Raw genomic sequence first — 21,051 nt, 5'->3', positions numbered from 1 at the left:
ATAAATAAATAGTTAAAACCAACAGATTACAAGCCCAACAGTAACTCCCCCAGCGGAAAAGCAGCGCAGATGCCTGCATCTGCCACTAGCAAGTAGGGGCAGGGCAGGGAGGCGCCAGAGGTGCGGGCTGCAGTGCTTTGTAAGAATCGGGCAGGAATGCCCCGTGCATAACCAGAACGATCTAACTCGGGCTAGCAAACCAGACTGTGGGATAGCTACCACCAGAAAAGCTGGAACATAAGACACCGCCAGGACCCTGCACAGAACAAAGGACGGAACAGAAATAGCCGGCTGCAGACCATCCCCCGCCGGGGACAGGCAGCCAGAGCCGTAAGGGCTGGAAAGGGGCAATCGCAGCCCCAGAGAGACTTTACCTACCTAACTGCAAGCAGGCTTCTTTGCTAAGACTTCTGGGGGTGCTGGACAGTCACCATCTGCCTCACAAGGGGCACCAGCGGTCCACCCAGAAAGCTGAGCAGCAGAGACAGGAAAGGCGACAAGTCGCAGCGACCGCGCTCGCCAAACACCTGAGCTACTCCAACCTGGGAAGGGCACAAAACGCAGTCCCAACTGAATCTGCGCCTCTAAGGGCTACCTGAGCGCCAAACCTGAGCGGCTTAGACCGGGCAGGTGCATGCACCCTAGGGCCGGCCTCAGACGGTTCCCGGCTGAGCAACGTAGAGCCTGAGAGGTGTGCGCCATGAGCAGGGGCAGGCCCAGTGGGGCACACGCCAGTGCTATTTCTTTGCAGCACCCCTCCCTCCCCACAGCGCAACTGAACTAGTGAGCCTAAAAAAAAAAGTGTCCACCACCGCCCCCCTGTGTCAGGACGGAAATCAGACACTGAAGAGACCAGCAAACAGAAGAAGTTAAACAGAGGGAACCGCCTTGGAAGTGACCCCACACTGCCCACAACACCAGAGAAAGGGCCAGATATATCTTTACTATTTTTACGATCATTCTTTTTTTTCTTCTTTTTTTTCTTTTTTGTTGATGTTCTTGTGTGGTTGTTTTTTCTTCTTTTCTTTTTCTTCTTTTTTTTTAACTTTTTAAAATTGTTAAGTCCTCTATTTCCCATTTAATTTTTATTTTTATAACCTGCTATTACTTTTCAAAAAAAAAAAGACCCTTTTTTTAAAGCAAATGCCGTATATAGTCTTTGCGTGGTTGTTGTGGTTGTTGTTTAATAATTCTTGCAGCTTTGTTATTTTTGTTTTTTTTTTTTCTTTCTTTTCTTTAATATTGTATTTTTGAAAATCCAACCTCTACTCTAGATTTTTAAACTTTGCTTTTTGGTATTTGTTGTCAATTTTGTACATTTAAAAACCCAAACTTCACTACCCAAGTTTACCTGAGAGAGAGATTACTGGCTTGACAACTCTCTCCTCCTTTGGACTCTCCTTTTTCTCCACCAGGTGGCCTCTGTCTCTCCCCTCCCCCATCTCTTCTCTATCCAACCCTGTGAATCTCTGCGTGTTCCAGATGGTGCAGAACACCTAAGGAACTGGTTACTGGCAGGATTTGTCTCTCTCCTTCTCATTCCTCTCTCTTATCCTCCTGGTCACCTCTGTCTACTTCCTCCCTCTCCTCTTCCCCATATAACTCTGTAAATACCTCTGAGCAGTCCAGACTGTGGAGCGCACATAAGGAAGTGACTACTGGCTAGCTTGCTCTCTCCTCTTTTGATCCTACCTCATCTCATTCTAGTCACCTCTAACTACCCCCTCCCTCTTCTCTTCTCCATGTAACTCAGTGAACCTCTCTGGGAGTCCCTCAATGTGGAGAAACTTTTCATCTTTAACCTAGATGTTTTATCATCAGTGCTGTATAGATGGAGAACTCTTGAGGCTACTGTAAAAATAAAACTGAAAACCAGAAGCAGGAGGCTTAAGTCCAAAGCCTGAGAACATCAGAGAACTCCTGAATTCAGGGAATATTAAGCAATAGGAGCTCATCAAATGCCTTCATACCTACACTGAAACCAAGCACCACCCAAGGGCCAATAAGTTCCAGAGCAAGACATACCATGCAAATTCTCCAGGAACACAGGAACACACCCCTGAGCTTCAATATACAGGCAGCTCAAAGTTGCTCCAAAACCTTTGATGTCTCATAACCCATTACTGGTCACTCCATTGCACTCCAGAGAGAAGAAATCCAGCTCCACCCACCGGAACTCCAACACAAGCCTCCCTAACCAAGAAACCTTGACAAGCCACTGATACAAACCCACCCACAGTGAGGAAGCTCCATAATAAAGAGAACTCCACAAATCCCCAGAATATAGAAAGGCCACCCCAAATGCAGCAATATAACCAAGATGAAGAGACAGAGGAATACTCAGCAGGTAAAAGAACAGGAGAGTTGCCCACCAAACCAAACAAAAGAGGAAGAGATAGGGAATCTACCTGAGAAAGAATTCCGAATATTGATAGTGAAAATGATCCAAAATCTTGAACTAAAAATGGAATCACAGATAAATAGCCTGGAGACAAGGACTGAGAAGATGCAAGCAAGGTTTAACAAGGACCTAGAAGAAATAAAAAAGAGTCAATATATAATGAATAATGCAATAAACGAGATCAGAAACACTCTGGAGGCAACAAATAGTAGAATAATGGAGGGGAGAAGATAGGATTAGTGAAATAGAGAATAGAATGGTAGAAATAAGTGAATCAGAGAGGAAAAAAGAAAAACGAATTAAAAGAAATTAGGACAACCTCAGAGACCTCCAGGACAATATGTAATGCCCCAACATTCGAATTATAGGAGTCCCAGAAAAAGAAGACAAAAAGAAAGACCATGAGAAAATCCTTGAGGAGACAATAGTTGAAAACTTTTCTAAAATGGGGAAGGAAATAATTACCCAAGTCCAAGAAACCCAGAGAGTTCCAAATAGGATAAACCCAAGGCGAAACACCCCAAGACACATATTAATCAAATTAACAAATATCAAACACAAAGAACAAATATTAAAAGCAGCAAGGGAAAAACAACAAATAACACACAAGGGGATTCCCATAAGGATAACAGCTGATCTTTCAATAGAAACTCTTCAGGCCAGGAGGGAATGGCAAGACATACTTAAAGTGATGAAAGACAATAACCTACAGCCCAGATTACTGTACCCAGCAAGGATCTCATTCAAATACAAAGGAGAAATCAAAAGCTTTACAGACAAGCAAAAGCTGAGAGAATTCAGCACCACCAAACCAGCTCTCCAACAAGTGCTAAAGGATATTCTCTAGACACAAAAAGGGTGTATAAACCCAAACCCAAAACAATAAAGTAAATGGCAACAGGATCATACTTATCAACAATTACCTTTAACATAAATGGGTTGAATGCCCCAACCAAAAGGCAAAGACTGGCTGAATGGATACAAAAACAAGATCCCTATATATGCTGCCTACAAGAGACCCACCTCAAAACAAGGGACACATACAGACTGAAAGTGAAGGGCTGGAAAAAGATATACCACACAAATAGAGACCAAAAGAAAGCAGGAGTGGCAATACTCATATCCGACAAAATGGACTTTAAAACAAAGGCTGTGGAAAGACAAAGAAGGCCACTACATAATGATCAAAGGATCAATCCAAGAAGAAGATATAACAATTATAAATATATATGCACCCAATATAGGACCACCACAATATGTAAGACAAAGGCTAACAAGCATGAAAGGGGAAATTAACAATAACACAATAAAGTGGGAGGCTTTAATACCCCACTCACACCTATGGACAGATCAACTAAACAGAAAATTAACAAAGAAATGCAAACTTTAAATGATACAATAGACCAGTTAGACCTAATTGATATCTATAGGACATTTCACCCCAAAACAATGAATTTCACCTTTTTCTCAAGTGTTCATGGAACCTTCTCCAGGATAGAGCCCATTCTGGGCCATAAATCTAACCTTGATAAATTTTTAAAAAATCGAAATCATTCCAACCATCTTTTCTGACCCTAATGCATTAAGACTAGATCTCAATTACAGGAGAAAAACTATTAAAAATCCCAACATATGGAGGCTGAACAGCATGCTTCTGAATAACCAACAAATCACAGAAGAAATCAAAAAAGAAATCAAAATATGCACAGAAATGAATGAATATGAAAACACAACAACCCAAAACCTGTGGGACACTATAAAAGCAGTGCTAAGAGGAAAGTTCATAGCAATACAGGCATACCTCAAGAAACAAGAAAAAAGTCAAATAAATAACCTAACTCTACACCTAAAGCAACTAGAAAATGAAGAAATGAAGAACCCCAGGGTTAGTAGAAGGAAAGAAATCTTAAAAATTAGGGCAGAAATAAATGCAAAAGAAACAAAAGAGACCATAGCAAAAATCAACAAAGCCAAAAGCTGGTTCTTTGAAAGGATAATTAAAATTGACAAACCATTAGCCAGACTCATCAAGAAACAAAGACAGAAAAGTCAAATCAATAAAATTAGAAATGAAAATGGAGAGATGACAACAGACAACACAGAAATACAAAGGATCATAAGAGACTACTATCAGCAGTTATATGCCAATAAAATGGACAACGTGGAAGAAATGGACAAATTCTTAGAAAAGTACAATTTTCCAAAACTGAACCAGGAAGAAATAGAAAATTTTAATAGACCCATCACAAGCACGGAAATTGAAACTGTAATCAGAAATCTTCCAGCAAACAAAAGCCCAGGTCCAGACGGCTTCACAGCTGAATTCTACCAAAAATTTTGAGAACAGCTAACACCTATCCTACTCAAACTCTTCCAGAAAATTGCAGAGGAAGGTAAACTTCCAAACTCATTCTATGAGGCCACCATCACCCTAATACCAAAACCTGACAAAGATGCCACAAAAAAAGGAAACTACAGGCCGATATCACTGATGAACATAGATGCAAAAATCAACAAAATTCTAGCAATCAGAATCCAACAACACATTAAAAAGATCATACACCATGACCAAGTGGGCTTTATCCCAGGGATGCAAGGATTCTTCAATATCCACAAATCAATCAGTGTAATTCACCACATTAACAAATTGAAAAATAAAAGCCATATTATTATCTCAATAGATGCAGAGAACGCCTTTGACAAAATTCAACATCCATTTATGATAAAAAAAAAAAGCTCTCCAGAAAGCAGGAATAGAAGGAACATACCTCAACATAATAAAAGCTATATATGACAAACCCACAGCAAACATTATCCTCAATGGGGAAACATTGAAAGCATTTCCCCTAAAGTCAGGAACAAGACAAGGGTGCCCACTTTCACCGCTACTATTCAACATAGTTCTGGAAGTTTTGGCCACAGCAATCAGAGCAGAAAAAGAAATAAAAGGAATCCAAATTGGAAAAGAAGAGGTAAAACTCTCACTGTATGCAGATGACATGATCCTCTACATAGAAAACCCTAAAGACTCCACGAGAAAATTACTAGAGCTAATCAATAAATATAGTAAAGTTGCAGGATATAAAATCAACACTCAGAAATCCCTTGCATTCCTATACACGAATAATGAGAAAGTAGAAAAAGAAATTAAGGAAAGAATTCCATTCACCATTGCAATGAAAAGAATAAAATATTTAGGAATATATCTACCTAAAGAAACTAAAGACCTATATATAAAAAATTATAAAATATTGGTGAAAGAAATCAAAGAGGACACTAATAGATGGAGAAATATACCATGTTCATGGATCGGAAGAATCAATATAGTGAAAATGAGTATACTACCCAAAGCAATTTACAAATTCAATGCAATCCCTATCAAGCTACCAGCCATATTTTTCACAGAACTAGAACAAATCATTTCAAGATTTGTATGGAAATACAAAAAACCTCGAATAGCCAAAGCAATCTTGAGAAAGAAGAATGGAACTGGAGGAATCAACTTGCCTGACTTCAGGCTCTACGACAAAGCCACAGTCATCAAGACAGTATGGTACTGGCACAAAGACAGACATATAGATCAATGGAACAAAATAGAAAGCCCAGAGATAAATCCACACACATATGGACACCTTATCTTTGACAAAGGAGGCAAGAATATACAATGGAGTAAAGACAATCTCTTTAACAAGTGGTGCTGGGAAAACTGGTCAACCACTTGTAAAAGAATGAAACTAGATCACTTTCTAACACCCCACACAAAAATGAACTCAAAATGGATTAAAGATCTAAATGTAAGACCAGAAACTATAAAACTCCTAGAGGAGAACATAGGCAAAACACTCTCAGACATAAATCACAGCAGGATCCTCTATGATCCACCTCCCAGAATTCTGGAAATAAAAGCAAAAATAAACAAATGGGATCTAATTAAAATTAAAAGCTTCTGCACAACAAAGGAAACTATAAGCAAGGTGAAAAGACAGCCTTCTGAATGGGAGAAAATAATAGCAAATGAAGCAACTGACAAACAACTAATCTCAAAAATATACAAGCAACTTATGCAGCTCAATTCCAGAAAAATAAACGACCCAATCAAAAAATGGGCCAAAGAACTAAATAGACATTTCTCCAAAGAAGACATACGGATGGCTAACAAACACATGAAAAGATGCTCAACATTATTCATTATCAGAGAAATGCAAATCAAAACCACAATGAGGTACCACTTCACACCAGTCAGAATGACTGTGATCCAAAAGTCTGAAAGCAATAAATGCTGCAGAGGGTGTGGAGAAAAGGGAACCCTCCTACACTGTTGGTGGGAATGCAAACTAGTACAGCCACTATGGAGAACAGTGTGGAGATTCCTTAAAAAATGCAAATAGAACTGCCTTATGACCCTGCAATCCCACTGCTGGGCATACACACCGAGGAAACCAGATTTGAAAGAGACACATGTACCCCAATGTTCATTGCAGCACTGTTTATAATAGCCAGGACATGGAAACAACCTAGATGTCCATCAGCAGATGAATGGATAAGAAAGCTGTGGTACATATACACAATGGAGTATTACTCAGCCATTAAAAAGAATACATTTGAATCAGTTCTAATGAGATGGATGAAACTGGAGTTGATTATACAGAGTGAAGTAAGCCAGAAAGAAAAACACCAATACAGTATACTAATACATAAACATGGAATTTAGAAAGATGGTAATGATGACCCTGTATGCGAGACAGCAAAAGAGACACAGATGTGTAGAGCGGACTTTTGAACTCTGAGGGAGAGGGAGAGGGTGGGATGATTTGGGAGAATGGGAATTCTAACATGTATACTATCATGTAAGAATCGAATTGCCAGTCTATGTTCGATGCAGGATACAGTATGCTCGGGGCTGGTGCACGGGGATGACCCAGAGAGATGATATGGGGAGGGAGGTGGGAGGGGGGTTCATGTTTGGGAACTCATGTACACCCGTGGCAGATTCATGTTAATGTATGGCAAAACCAATACAGTATTGTAAAGTAAAATAAAGTAAAAATAAATTTTTTTTTTAAAAAAAGGTGGAGGGTGGTACAATAACAAGTAAAAAACTGCTCTTTTAAGTTACCACCAGTGATTTAAATGCAAAACTGTATGTTAAGATATTTGAAAAAAAAATCATGAAATAGATAATTTCCTGGGAAAAAGGATAAAATTTCAAAAATTACCTAAAGAAAAATAAAAACCTAAAAAGAAAAATTGTAGTAAATTTTTAGTGGATGGATATTTAAAAATCGCTAAGTGAAAAGCATATAAATACCAAGCAATTGAAAGTGCAATGAAGAAAGGTTTTCTTTATAATAGCTGCCAAAAACACATAAAATATTGAAGAGCGATTCTGACAATATGTCCCATAGGAATTAAGCTCCCAAGCTCTTTACTGAGAATAAGCAAAGATCTAAATAAATCATTCTGGAGGCATCTACTAGGATTAAAGTAAGAAGGAATGAGCTAATTTTGCCAAACCTAACAATGTAGAAATATTACTGGATTATTTGAAATTCATAAATTATTGAAATGAAATAATTGGAAACAACAGTTAATACATGTGTAGCCTTTTCTATATGCCATAGCACTTTTACATAGATTAACCCATATAATCATCATATCTACCCCTTAGGTACATATTATGCTTTTCCGCATTTTATGCAGAAGGAAATAAAGCTCAGAAAAAATAGACTGCCCAACATCACATAGCTAGTAGATCTGGACACCAAGAATTAAATTCAGACAGCATGACCTCAAAATTCATGCTCTGACCTCTGTGAGAGTCACCCTCTCAAAGTTAAATGCCCCAAAACTGGAGGCCGGTCAAAAACATAGGATAAATGTATGCGTGCGTCCTAAGTCGCTTCAGTCTGTCCGACTCTTTGTGACAAGGCTCCTCTGTCCACAGGATTCTCCAGACAAAAGTACTGGAGTGGACTGCCATTTCCTTCTCCAGGGCACCTTCCCAACCCAGGGATCGAACCCGTGGTCTCTCATCTCCTGCATTGGTAGGCGAGTTCTTTACCAGTAGGACCACCTGGGAAGGATAAATATATATGCCTTTGAAAAATGGAAACCGCTGATATGTAATGTTAAATGAAAAAAGGAATAAATGGAACTCTGTAAGTGTAATATAACCTCAGTTGTATTGTTTTCACCCCCCCCCATAAGTGAATGTATGTTGAAAGAACAGATTAAAAATTAATAAAAAGCAGCTGACCAGAAATACACCCAATATGTCAAGTGTGGTTTGAGGTAAGATTATATATGAATTTGATTTTTAAATACATTTCAGGCTTTCTGAAGCAACAGGTACTACTTCCATTAAAAAATAAATAAGGCTGATTGTTTGGTATGAATAGTGACCATAGAGAAGAATAGTTACAATTTTTCTAAAAATAGTATTTTTAAAATGAGACATTCAGACACAAAATGTTCCCTGGCTTTAACATTTTCCAAAATATATGAAGTCAACTGAGAAACTATTATAACCAAAGCCAAAATATCCTTCCTTCCCAATCCAACTCCCATCATACCCTTCCCTCCTGCTCCAAAACATACATGATAACACAAGCTAACAAAAATTTATGTTTGATAAATATATAAAATCGATATTTACTGGAATATCCCCAAAAGTCACATAGTTACCCATTTCAAATAGTATAAAAAACTTATCTTAGTCTTTTACTATTCAATTCATACACAAAGATCAGCACCAGTCCGTCCAGTTACAGATCATGTGATTTTAGGCTTCATTGCAACCTTTTTCCCTAGCACATTTCTCTAGCGCAAGAAAAGAAAAAATAAATAAAGCAAGTCCAAAGTTTTTAGATTATCTTATTCCTAAATTAAATAAGCTATCATATTTTATCTTTTTGTTCAAATACTAAAGTCCATTGTTTTTATTGTTAAATATGCAATATTACTGAAATCTTTTTTTATTCAATGACCCCTCCATAATGCAGAGAAGGTGATGGCACCCTACTCCAGTACTCTTGCCTGGAAAATCCCATGGACGGAGGAGCCTGGTAGGCTGCGGTCCATGGGGTTGCGAAGAGTTGGACACAACTGAGCGACTTCCCTTTCACTTTTCACTTTCATGCACCGGAGAAGGAAATGGCAACCCACTCCAGTGTTCTTGCCTGGAGAATCCCAGGGACGGGGGAGCCTGGTGGGCTGCCGTCTATGGGGTCACACAGAGTCGGACACGACTGAAGTGACTTAGCAGCAGCAGCAGCAGCCTCCATAATGATGACTGATTTCGGGTCTCTTTCAGTATCCTTCCTGCCTCAAAAATCAAGCCTCCTCAAAGACAATGAATGTTTAACTGTATAATTATCTGCTTGGGTATCTCTCCCCAGGTCCACTTATCCTAGCTCAAAGGTCTCAAGTCAAACCTGGAAACCACAAATTGTATGGCAGCAACAGAATTCTGCCATAATGCAAGTGTCAGCGCCAGCCTCTATCTGCAACCGCAGCCGCTTTCAGCTTTCAGTTTTTATTTAAAAGGCTTAATTGGAAGTTTTTATTACTCCCAATTAGGCTTTTTAATTAAAAGGAAAAGTTGAAAGAGGCTGCAGGCAAATACTGCTGAAGCCCATATCAGCATAAAATCAAAGGAAATAAAAACAAAATTACGCTACTGTAAAACAGCAGTAACGGGCACAGCTTTCAATAATGTTTACCTCTGGTCATATTTAATGTTACGATAGCACACTGACAGTGATGAAGTGGACATGACTGATTGGAAAAACCAGAGCGTACCTAATGCAACAATAAAATTCATCAAAATGAGACTTAAAAAACCACATTAGCATTCAAGGCGAAAATCTACCAAAATGCACAGTTGACAATTCAAGTGGTTAGCAACTCTAATTCACCAGCATGGCGCTAACTCTACAGGCTAATGCAGACTCTCAAAATCTCTTTAACAAGCAGAATACTACGCATAAACAGTGTGGGTAATTGTTTATGTTGTAAGATGATTAGCTTTTTAATTTCGTTAAGGATTTTTTCGTTCCATATAAAGCCTTAGCTTGTCATTACTGTGGAGTTTTGCACTAGTGACGGTTTTTTAACTCAAAATGAAATTATAAGTAGCCCTCACTTGTATTTTGGGCATCTTTTAAATTCCCTGTTATGTTTTAGAGTAAAATAGAGCTTCTTATATAAAGGTGAGTTTATCATCAGTGGTAACAGATACAGGTAGAGATATTAGATCGGTACCAGATACAATTTCATACCTAATAAACTAGGCTATTTATCCTGAATTTTATCAATTATATCAAGGGTCTGAAGAAGATATTGAGAATAACTCTCATATAAGCTGTGGTATCAGGGAGTTATTTCTTCATGTTAGCTTTCTAACTCAGGATTAGATTAATATTTGCCCCCAAATAACAATACAAATTTGGGGGGAAATACACAACTGTCTCTGGAAGAAAGGGTAAATGCTATGCCACCAGGGTTGACAGAAATCTTCGTGTTTACGTCCAGTCACTTAGGGAGTTCATGTTTTTGGCAGTTGAAGTCTTTACTAGAAGATAACGGACATGTAACAGAGCCTCTCTTCCTTTCTCTAGAGACAATAAGCATGGAGTATCTCTTTCAGGAAGAGCGGTTCACTAAATCTGCAAACTGGGGACGGGCGATTCTGACTGTGTCACAGATTACAGTTTTCTTTGCTCTGCATATTCAATTTTCACAGAAAAAAAAATTAATTCCTGTTTTTCCTGGCCCTGCAAACACTTTTATGACTTCTTATAGTAACTAGAATAAAGTGAAAGTGAACTCACTCAGTCGTGTCCGACTCTTTGCGACCTCATGGACGGTAGCCCACCAGGATCTTCCGTCCATGGGATTGTCCAGGCAAGAATACTGGAGTGGGTAGCCATTTCCTTCTCCAGGGGATCTTCCCAACCCAGGGATAGAACCTGGGTCTCCTGCATTGTAGGCAGATGCTTTACCATCTGAGCCTAGAATAAAACCCCAAATTTTATGCATAGCTTATGAAAGTCCTACTTGATTTGGCTCACAATTTCAACCTTATCATGAGTCTTCTCTCTAGCTTACTCTTTTCCAATAGTAAAGATTTTCTTTTCATTCTGCAGACACACTAACAAGCTCTTTCATTCCTTGGGACATTAGCATCTGTCCTTCTCTATGCCCAATACTCCAACTTCCCAAATGCTAGTTTTCCTATGCCTCTCAATTTACATATAGTCTGAAAGTAAAATTTGCCTCTTCAAAGAAGACTTCTCCAATCATTTAGAAAGTCGATCACAGTTAATATCATATTCTGTCAAAATTCATATATTTATATACAAACCTAGACAGTGCATTAAAACGTAGAGACATCACTTTGCTGGCAGAGGTCCATCTAGTCAAAGTTATGGCTTTTCCACTAGTCATGTATGGATGTGAGAGTTGGACCATAAAAAAGGTGAGCACTGAAGAACTGATGCCTTTGAACTGTGGTTTGGAGAAGATTCTCAAGAAACCCTTGGACTGTGAGAAGCTCAAACCAGTCAATCGTAAAGGAAATCAATCCTGAATATTCATTGGAAGGACTGATGCTTAAGCTGAAGCTCCAATACTTTGGCCACCTGATGCGAAGAACGGGCTCACTGGAAAAGACCCTGATGGTGGGAAAGATTGAAGACAGGAGGAGAAGGGGACGACAGAGGATTAGACGGTTGGATGGCATCACCGATTCGATGGTTTTCCACTGTGTTCTTCAGCTCCAGAAATTTTCTTCGGTTTTCTCTTTATTATTTCTATCTCTTTGTTGGTCTTCTAATTTTGTTCATATGTTGCCATCCTAATTTTGTTTAATTGTCTTTCTGTGGTGTGTGTGTGTGTATTTCACTGAGCTTTCTTGAAGCAGTTATATTTATTTCTTTATCAGATGAATTGTAGATATTCCTATTTTGTATTAAGTTACTCAGAATTATTGTGATCCTTTTGTGGCATCATATTTCCTGGATTTTTCATGTTTCTTGAAGCTTTGAATTGTCTTCACATTTAGAGCAGCAATCACCTCTAGTCTTTACTGACTGACTTTGGGAGAGAAATACTTTCTGTCAGCTCTGTTAGGTGTTCTAAGGCTTTCACAGATCTTCCATGGATACAAATACCAGTACTGACTTAATTTTCTATTGTTGTTATAATAAATTACCTTGAATGTAGTGGCTTAAAAACAACACAAATTTATCATCTTCCAGCTCTGGGAGTTAGAAGTCTGATCTGGGTCTCGCTGGACTGAAATCCAGGTGTTTGCAATGCTCTGTCCCGTTCTGTTATGGTATGAATGCTGGTGGCCTCCCAAAACTCACATGGTGAAATTCTAATGCCTGGTGTGATACAATTAGTAAGTGCAACTTTGGGGATCTCCTTTGGTCGTGAAGCTGAAGCACTCAAGTACAGGACTAGTGCTCTTATAAAGCAGATCTCAGAGAGCTCTCTATAACCTTCCCCCATGTGAGACTATAACATGAAGTCTGTGACCTGGAACAGGGCCCTCAACCAATCAACCTAGCACCCTGATCTTGGATTTCCAGTCTCTAGAACTTCGAGAAATACATTTGTCATTTATAAGCCGTGTAATCTGTGGTTCTGTTATAGCACCCTAAACAGACCAAGACACTTTCTGAAACCTAAAGTGTTAGGCTTTTTGGCTTTCACAGACACGAAAAAACAAGGCAAGGGGTCTGCTTCCCCGCACTTCCCAATGTCTGCAATACGCCTGCATGCCTCGGCTCAGGGCGCCCTTCTTCCCTTCCAAACCACAATTTTATGCCTCTCTGACTCTTCCTCGTCATCACAGCTGGATCTCGAAACTTTTTTAAAGATTTATGTGATGAGGATGGAGGCACCCAGATAAACCAAGATAATTCCCCCCTCCCACCCCTCGGTCCTTAACTTTAACCGCATCTGAAAAGTGTCATTTTCCTAATATAACTCAGTTACAGGTCCCAGTGATTAGGGTATGGACGTATGCAGGGAAGCCATTCTTCTGCCTTCCGTGTTTCTCTTTCCGAGTCTCAATTCCCTCGCCTGGATAACAGGAGAGATAATGGTTCCTACTCTATAGGATTATAAGGATAAAATGTGATTATACACATGAAGCAGTTGGCCCAGCATCTGGCATATAATTGTGGCCTTAAAACTGTTAGCTACTCTCATAAATAATAACCTATACCTGCCCTGCCCACTCACTTTTAACAAAATCCACTTTCCACCACCAGAAAATAGTCAGGGTCACTAATTTTGAACCCTTCTTTATCACAGATTATTTTCTGTTTCTCATAGAACAAATTTTTCTGTTTCCACTGGTTAATCTTAACATTTCAAAAACATGTGTCTCCTTTTCAAATAAACAGGAGAGGTAGTACCAAGAGTTATACTTGCACCAATGAAATTTTCAAACTGCCACTCACTAATGGGTCTTAGACGCCTTAAAAACGTCTCCTGTGACTCTCCATGGATACTTTCAATCTAAATAAACCCTACACTAATATTCATCATAAAGATTCACATGTCTCTTTCCCCAAGGTCCAGAGCTGAGAGTGGTAAGGCAGCTAGCAATCACCTGCTGTTTTCAGAGGGCCTGGCGCCACAGTGTAACCAGATTGTCAAGGTTCACCTAGAGGATTACCTGCTAAATCACAAGTTTAAAGAAAACAATTTGGAGTTACCCAAGAGGAAACAACACACTTACTTATCTCTAGACTCTTCACACAGACTGTATTAAATTTTCCATAACCAAATTTACTGCAGAACTGAGAACAAGCATGCAATATTTGTGCTGAAAGTTTTTGATATTTGAAACTGCCTTTTATAAAGAAGCTTAAAACGTAGTGCAATTCCACATCTCTTTGGCAAAACTCATTTTTTTCCATTTTGGGAAACTTGTTTGGCCATCTAAATCCTCCGGAATACAAAGTAAAAATCAGTTCAAAACACAGGATATAAATTAAAGTAGATAATGGTTTCCACTGTTAAGATTTTTAAACACTATATTTGATGTCACTGAACTGTTCAAGAATTCTTTTAGCATCAATTTCTGTACATTTTTAAACCAATAAAATGCAAGTACTCAAAAAAATGAAGGGAAAAAGGAACAAAAAATCACATAAAAATACCCTTTTAATGACGACTAAATATATATTAAAATATAGCAATTGATGAGCCAAATGCTAATGAACTCTTAGAAAACTATTAAGCATTCTTCCAACACAAAGCAGTCATTGTTTTAGGTGTACGACATAGGAATTTAGAAAACACGTAGAATTCAGCCAAATAGATTTGTTGTAGTCAACATTCACAGACGCTGAAAAGGAAAGCATGTTTTGTTTGAAAAGGGCACCTCAATTCCCATCCCTGCCATCAAGTGAAAGGGAAAATATATGAGGATATCAACTGTGAAATGTCAGCATACTAAGTAGGGTATATAGCTTGTGTTTCTTGATATGAAAGGGAAAGACCTCAGTGAATGCTATTTGAAAGTCCATCTGCTGCAGAGCTAGACTGTACTTTCCACGTTCTATGAAGCCGCTCGGGGGGACGTGCAGAATGCGGAAGCACTATCTCCAAACATCGCCCCATCACCACCCACAGCTGTTCACGGGAGCGCCAGAGAGAATTTGGTGTGCTAAAGAAAATAAATCTAGAAGTAAAAAGAGCTTCTGAATTTAAACAAGAAAACGCAAGACCTGGAGCAAATGATATGGTTACCTTATCCCGTGAGACAAGCAGGCATGAATGAATGAATACATAAGATTTCTTACGAAGCCTAAACACAACCACAAACTGTAAAAAGAGTCTAGCTCTTCTGTTGCACTATCAAAGGCGGGGGGGGGGGGGGGGTGATGAGCTAGTCCAAAGCAAGGTGCAAAGGCAGATAGTGAAAGCCTGAAATTGAAATGGTGATAAACTATGTGAGCAAGTCCTGTAGATTAGATGAGTGTTTATTACAGCTCCGTTTCAGATTCCACTACAAGCACATACCATCTTAAAGAATAATTTTAAAAGCCCTCGTATTTTCATTTCAAAGGCAAAAGAAAAAGGAATGTAATCTACATGGACGCATCTGAGTTCATAAATGGCAGTAAGTCACAGTATCTGTACATGTTTCTCAAGAACACCCTCATCACCTCCCAGATTTAACAAGATGGCGTCAAAACTATAAACAGGATCATTTCCCACACAACGCGATCGCAGACACCTCTGCGGGGGGAGCGGGACACTGCGCGGCGTAACGTGCACGTGGAGAGGGGACGTGCAGCCAGACCCCCCACGCTCTATGAGCGAACATCACGAGATCAACAACGTGAGACATCCAGCCCAAATCCTGCTGCCCAGGCCAGGTACTTGTGCTTTTCTTACAATGGTAAGTTGGCTGGAAACTTTTAAAAGAGAGGATACTGGCGTTTGAGATGGATTTTGCTTTGAAAATATGGTTTGATAGATCACGCTACAAAATATAGCTTCATAGATCGCTCCAAAAGGAAATGGGCAGCCAAGCGGAACAAGGGCTCTCAGGAAAACACGTTTTCCACACCAACTTGGCCAAGGAAAAGAATGTGGGAAATACATTGAGGTTTGATTTGATGGTTCTCTTAAGCAAAACAAAAATCCAAACAAACAAACAAACAAAAAAAACCCTCTTTCACATCAGTGGCAAGATAGTGGCGTTGGTCTCTCTAAGATCAGCGCAATGACGGCTTGCTCCGTAGCACGCATCTCAGTAACCTGTCTTGGTGTTCAGTCGCTCAGTCACGTCGGACTCTTTGTGACCCCCCCCCCCGGACTGCAGCCCATCAGGCTCCTCTGTGCATGGGATTTCCCAGCAAGAACACCAGAGCGGGCTGTCATGTCCTTCTCTGGGGGACCTTCCCCACCCAGGATCTGAACCAGCGTCTCCCGCATTGGCAGGCGGGTCCTTACCACTGGGACGCCAGGGAAGCTCAATTAGGACAATGATGATCGGGACTCCGATTTACAGTCCACAAAGTGTGCTGGTCTGAGACAGCTTAAGAAATATGTCTAGTTAATGAGATCCAAAGCTTTTATTTGCTTTCCCTCAATCATCTGGATAATTTGTCTAAAACACTACTCTCTTCTACTGTGCCTTTTTAAATAATTCTGGCTGAATAAATTTTACTCATTTTTCAGTTGTACCTCCTCCCCTATTAAATATTAATCTGCCATCCTATTTTTCAGAACAGAAAAATCAGAAACACACTCCATATTTTACTAACATAAAATGATGGCAGAAAAACATCAGAAGCCAAAATATTCTTATTTTTTTCCCTTTTGTTCCCCTCAACCAGCTTAGAAAAGGAAACAACCAAAAAAAAAAAAAAAACGAGTCTGTCTTGCTTGAGCTTTTAATTAGCTCATCTCCCAAAAGAGGTAAGGCAGTGCTGTTAAGTGCTGTTCTGGTTTCAAATAATTACATGAAATGAGAGTCTGGGGCTGGAGTAACGATTGCCTCATCAGCATTCATCACTATTTCTCTACCATAAAGTGAAAGAAAAATAGTATTAAAAGAAAAAGAAAAGGTAAAATTATAAGTAGTGTACACAATTAAAAAAAAAAATCTTGGCATGGACCATCTTTTCCCCAGACACTGTTTGATTGCACACAGTGTGATGGTCATGTAAGAGCCACATTCTTGAAACACACCTATCTAGAACAATTCTTGTATGTGTTTCTACTTTCCATGCAAAAACCCTTACACTTTAGTGGGCCCCAGAACCATCTGGGGAGCTTATTAAAAGTTAAGATTCCCAGGACTCAAAAGATTCTGAAGCAGCATGTATGTCTGGGGCCTGTGAAATCTGAACACCCCAGGTTGATTCTCATTCAGCACACGTATGGATCATACATGGAGAAATACTTCCCTAGAGACCTGCACTACATCTTCCACCTATCAGAAGAAAGAAGATTCCCTGAATAAACCCTACACCCTAATAAGATGAAAATCCAGCCACAACCTTGTCTCACTGCCCACTCATGAATGAAGCCAGTGCACCTACCCTAAGCTGAAGCTTCTGGTGCCAGGTCCTTAGTACGTCCAGAAGGAATTCCTTTTATCTGAAGTAGGCTCTGTTCTAACCTTTGGAATCATATTTTATAACAAATGTTTTCCTCTGCTAAGCCCTCCATCTGACAATGCAGACAGCGTAGGCAGACCCACCTGCAGGACTGGCAGGGCTACAAACCCGGTGAAAATCCTCCTGGAGGTCACATGAGACGATTCTTTCCTACAGAGAGATGCAGAGGCCTAAGCTGTTTGAGATTTGGGTAAAGTGTGAGTCGTTCAGTCATGTCCGACTCTCTGTGGCACCATGGACCACAGCCCGCCAGGCTCCTCTGTCCGTGGGATTTTCCAGGCCAGAATACTGGAGCGGGTTGCCATTCCCTTCTCTAGAGGATCTTCCTGACCTCTCCAGGGGATCTTCCGGACCTCTCCAGGGGATCTTCCTGACCCAGGGGATCTTCCTGACCCAGGGGATCTTCCGGACCTCTCCAGGGGATCTTCCTGACCCAGGGGATCTTCCTGACCTCTCCAGGGGATCTTCCTGACCTCTCCAGGGGATCTTCCTGACCCAGGGGATGAACCTGCATCTCCTGCATTGGCTACTAGCGCCTCCTGGGTGCAAAGCTACTTGTGATTATAAGACATAGACGAGGAAAATGGAAATACCAAAGGGGAGCATCTTTTCTAAAGAGAGAGGATACACACGAAAAAGTAAATTCAAACGATATGAAATCTAAGAGTGAGAAGGCAAGATCTCTCCCCTCATATCTAACCTTCCAGCTCTGTTCTCCTAAAACAGATATTTCAACGTCTTCATTTTTAGTTATTTTACTGGTCACCATCACCACAATATATCTCCATGTCTCTCTTTATTTATAAAGGCCAGGCAGCTTCCCACGCTTTCCCATCATGAGAGATGAGGGATTTGGTACCTACCTAGCTCTCCTCCTCCCTCCTCCACCTATTATTTATTACTCATTAGAGATATTCCCAGTGTTTGCCTCTATAATTTTAAATTATGGTATTAAATTGCTAGCTTTGAATTAATTATCTCAGGCAGTATCTAAAGATGCTTTGGAAAATGAGGAAATTAGCCCATATCCTTCCTAAAGGTAAAGTGTTCAAACTGTTTTCTTAATCACTGACTTACGTGTTAGGTGACTAACCTGAGGCGAATCTATTGAAATCATTCTCTCTGCTATTCCTAGGCAGCAGTATGTCAGACAGGTATACTGTGGAGAATTGTTATAGAGTTTCTAAAACCTTATATTTGACATAAATATGAACTGATCTGACTGTTCTCATACATTATCATTCCAATAGACATCATTATCTTCTTGTAACTTTGATATGATACATGATTTTGACTCACACTACATGACTCTCACGTGTTAATAGAAAGTTTATGCTCCATCTTAAGGCTTCCCAGGTAGCACGCTTTATTTCAGCCCCATAGAAGCCCTTCTTATTTGACAGTGCCCTTGATTTCTAATCCAACTTCATCAGTATCATCCAAGAGTAATAAAACATGTATTGCAGAAAAAAAGGAAGTTACCAAATAACATCCTGAAACAAAGACAAGCTATCCATTCTGAAAGAATGACTGCTTTCAAACAACCTCACTGGCTTAGTTTTGCTAGAGGATAAATAACAGATATTGCTCAAAAGCTAACATGCTGCTGCTGCTGCTAAGTCGCTTCAGTCATGCCCGACTCTTCACGACCCCATGGACTGCAGCCCACCAGGCTCCCCATCCCTGGGATTTTCCAGGCAAGGACACTGGAGTGGGGCGCCATTGCCTTCTCCAATGCATGAAACTGAAAAGTGAAAGTGAAGTCTCTCAGTTGTGTCCGACTCTTTGCGACCCCATGGACTGCAGCCCACCAGGCTCCTCCATCCATGGGATTTTCCAGGCAAGGACACTGGAGTGGGGCGCCATCGTCTTCTCGGAAAAGCTAACATAGAATGACACAAATGGCAGAGCCGTACGTGAGGACTTAACGAATCTCAACTATTAAAGACATGGCAGGTGGGCAAAAAAACAATAACGAAGCCATGGCGTTGCTGGGACGTGCTTACTGAGCCAAACGGCAGGCTCACCTACCGATTGCTCACTCCTGTGCCCGACAGGAAGAGGGCTTCTCTCATTGTTTCTTTGAACAACAATATAGACACTGAATCAAAAGAAAGAGAAAGAAACACTACAATTACAAATCAAAGGCCACCTTTTACAAGAATTCTATGTCATATGCAACTAGAGACACAATTGCTTTTTGTTGTTGTTGTTTTAAGCACACTTGCACCACACAGAGCATTAACTTTCAGTATCATCGTGAGGCTAATTTATGTTATCAAGCTTGGATTTTCCTAGAATCAATTTTTTAATTTTCCTGGTAGGAAGTTACTGTCTCTTGAAAAACATACAGCATTAACCAATTACACAGTGTCTTTTAAACATTTATCGCAAGGCTTTGTGGAAAAGTATAAACCATTATGCAAGTTTATAAAGTCATACACTATTACGCATCCATGTGTGCGAAGTCCCTTCTGTCCTGCCTAACTCTTTTGTGACCCCATGGACTAGCCGGCCAGGCTCCTCTGTCCGTGGGATTCTCCAGGCAGGTTGCCCTGCCCGCCTCCCGGGCATCTTCCTGACCCAGGTGTGGAGCAAGCGTCTCTTACACCTCTGGCATTGGCGGGTGGGCTCTTTACCACTAGAGCACCTGCAAAGCCCAGATTGTGCGACAGTAGCTTCGTCTTGGGTTTGATATTTTCCCAAGAGGAAGAAAAATAATGGTTAGCAAAATCCTGCTACTGTTGCTAAGTCATTGCAGTCATGTCCAACTCTGTGTGACCCCATAGAGGGCAGCCCACCAGGCTCCCCCGTCCCCAGGATTCTCCAGGCAAGAACACTGGAGTGGGTTGCCATTTCCTACTCCAATGCATGAAAGTGAAAAGTGAAAGTGAAGTCGCTCAGTCATATCTGACTCCTAGTGACCCCATGGACTTGCAGTCTACCAGGCTCCTCCGTCCATAGGATTTTCCAGGCAAGAGTACTGGAGTGGGGTGCCATTGCCTTCTCCAAGCAAAATCCTAATTCTAACTAAATCTTTCAACTTTCTATTCATGAATCTGAATTCTACCCCTAGAATTTATTCCAGTAAAAAATATTTCCCTGCTCTAGCGACTATTTAATATAATGTTTTTTATTATTCATAGAATAAACTGGTACCAAATGGTAAGTAATTCCACAGTTGCATATGTAGCATCAAAGTACCAAGAAATCACAGTTCATGAATATAAATGATTATGGTCAATTCAGTATTTCATAAGAACAATCATTACGTACATGAAAGTGCAACGGACCCTCTTTACCACAGAATTTATACTAGCCCCTGGTGAACAACAATTTTTAGATATGAATGTTTTTGGTTTCAGCAATTTTCACTGCATTCTCTATATATTACAAATACTTGGTAACAGTAGCTACTATTTATTGTGCAACGTAGCCCTAAATGTTAGGTCAGAGTTATAACTTAGTGGTCACAACAACTGTGTTCAAGTGAAA

Source organism: Capra hircus, chromosome 14 (genome assembly GCF_001704415.2).
Source record: "Capra hircus breed San Clemente chromosome 14, ASM170441v1, whole genome shotgun sequence".
Taxonomy (NCBI): domain Eukaryota; kingdom Metazoa; phylum Chordata; class Mammalia; order Artiodactyla; family Bovidae; genus Capra; species Capra hircus.
This window is presented reverse-complemented; position numbering follows the sequence as displayed.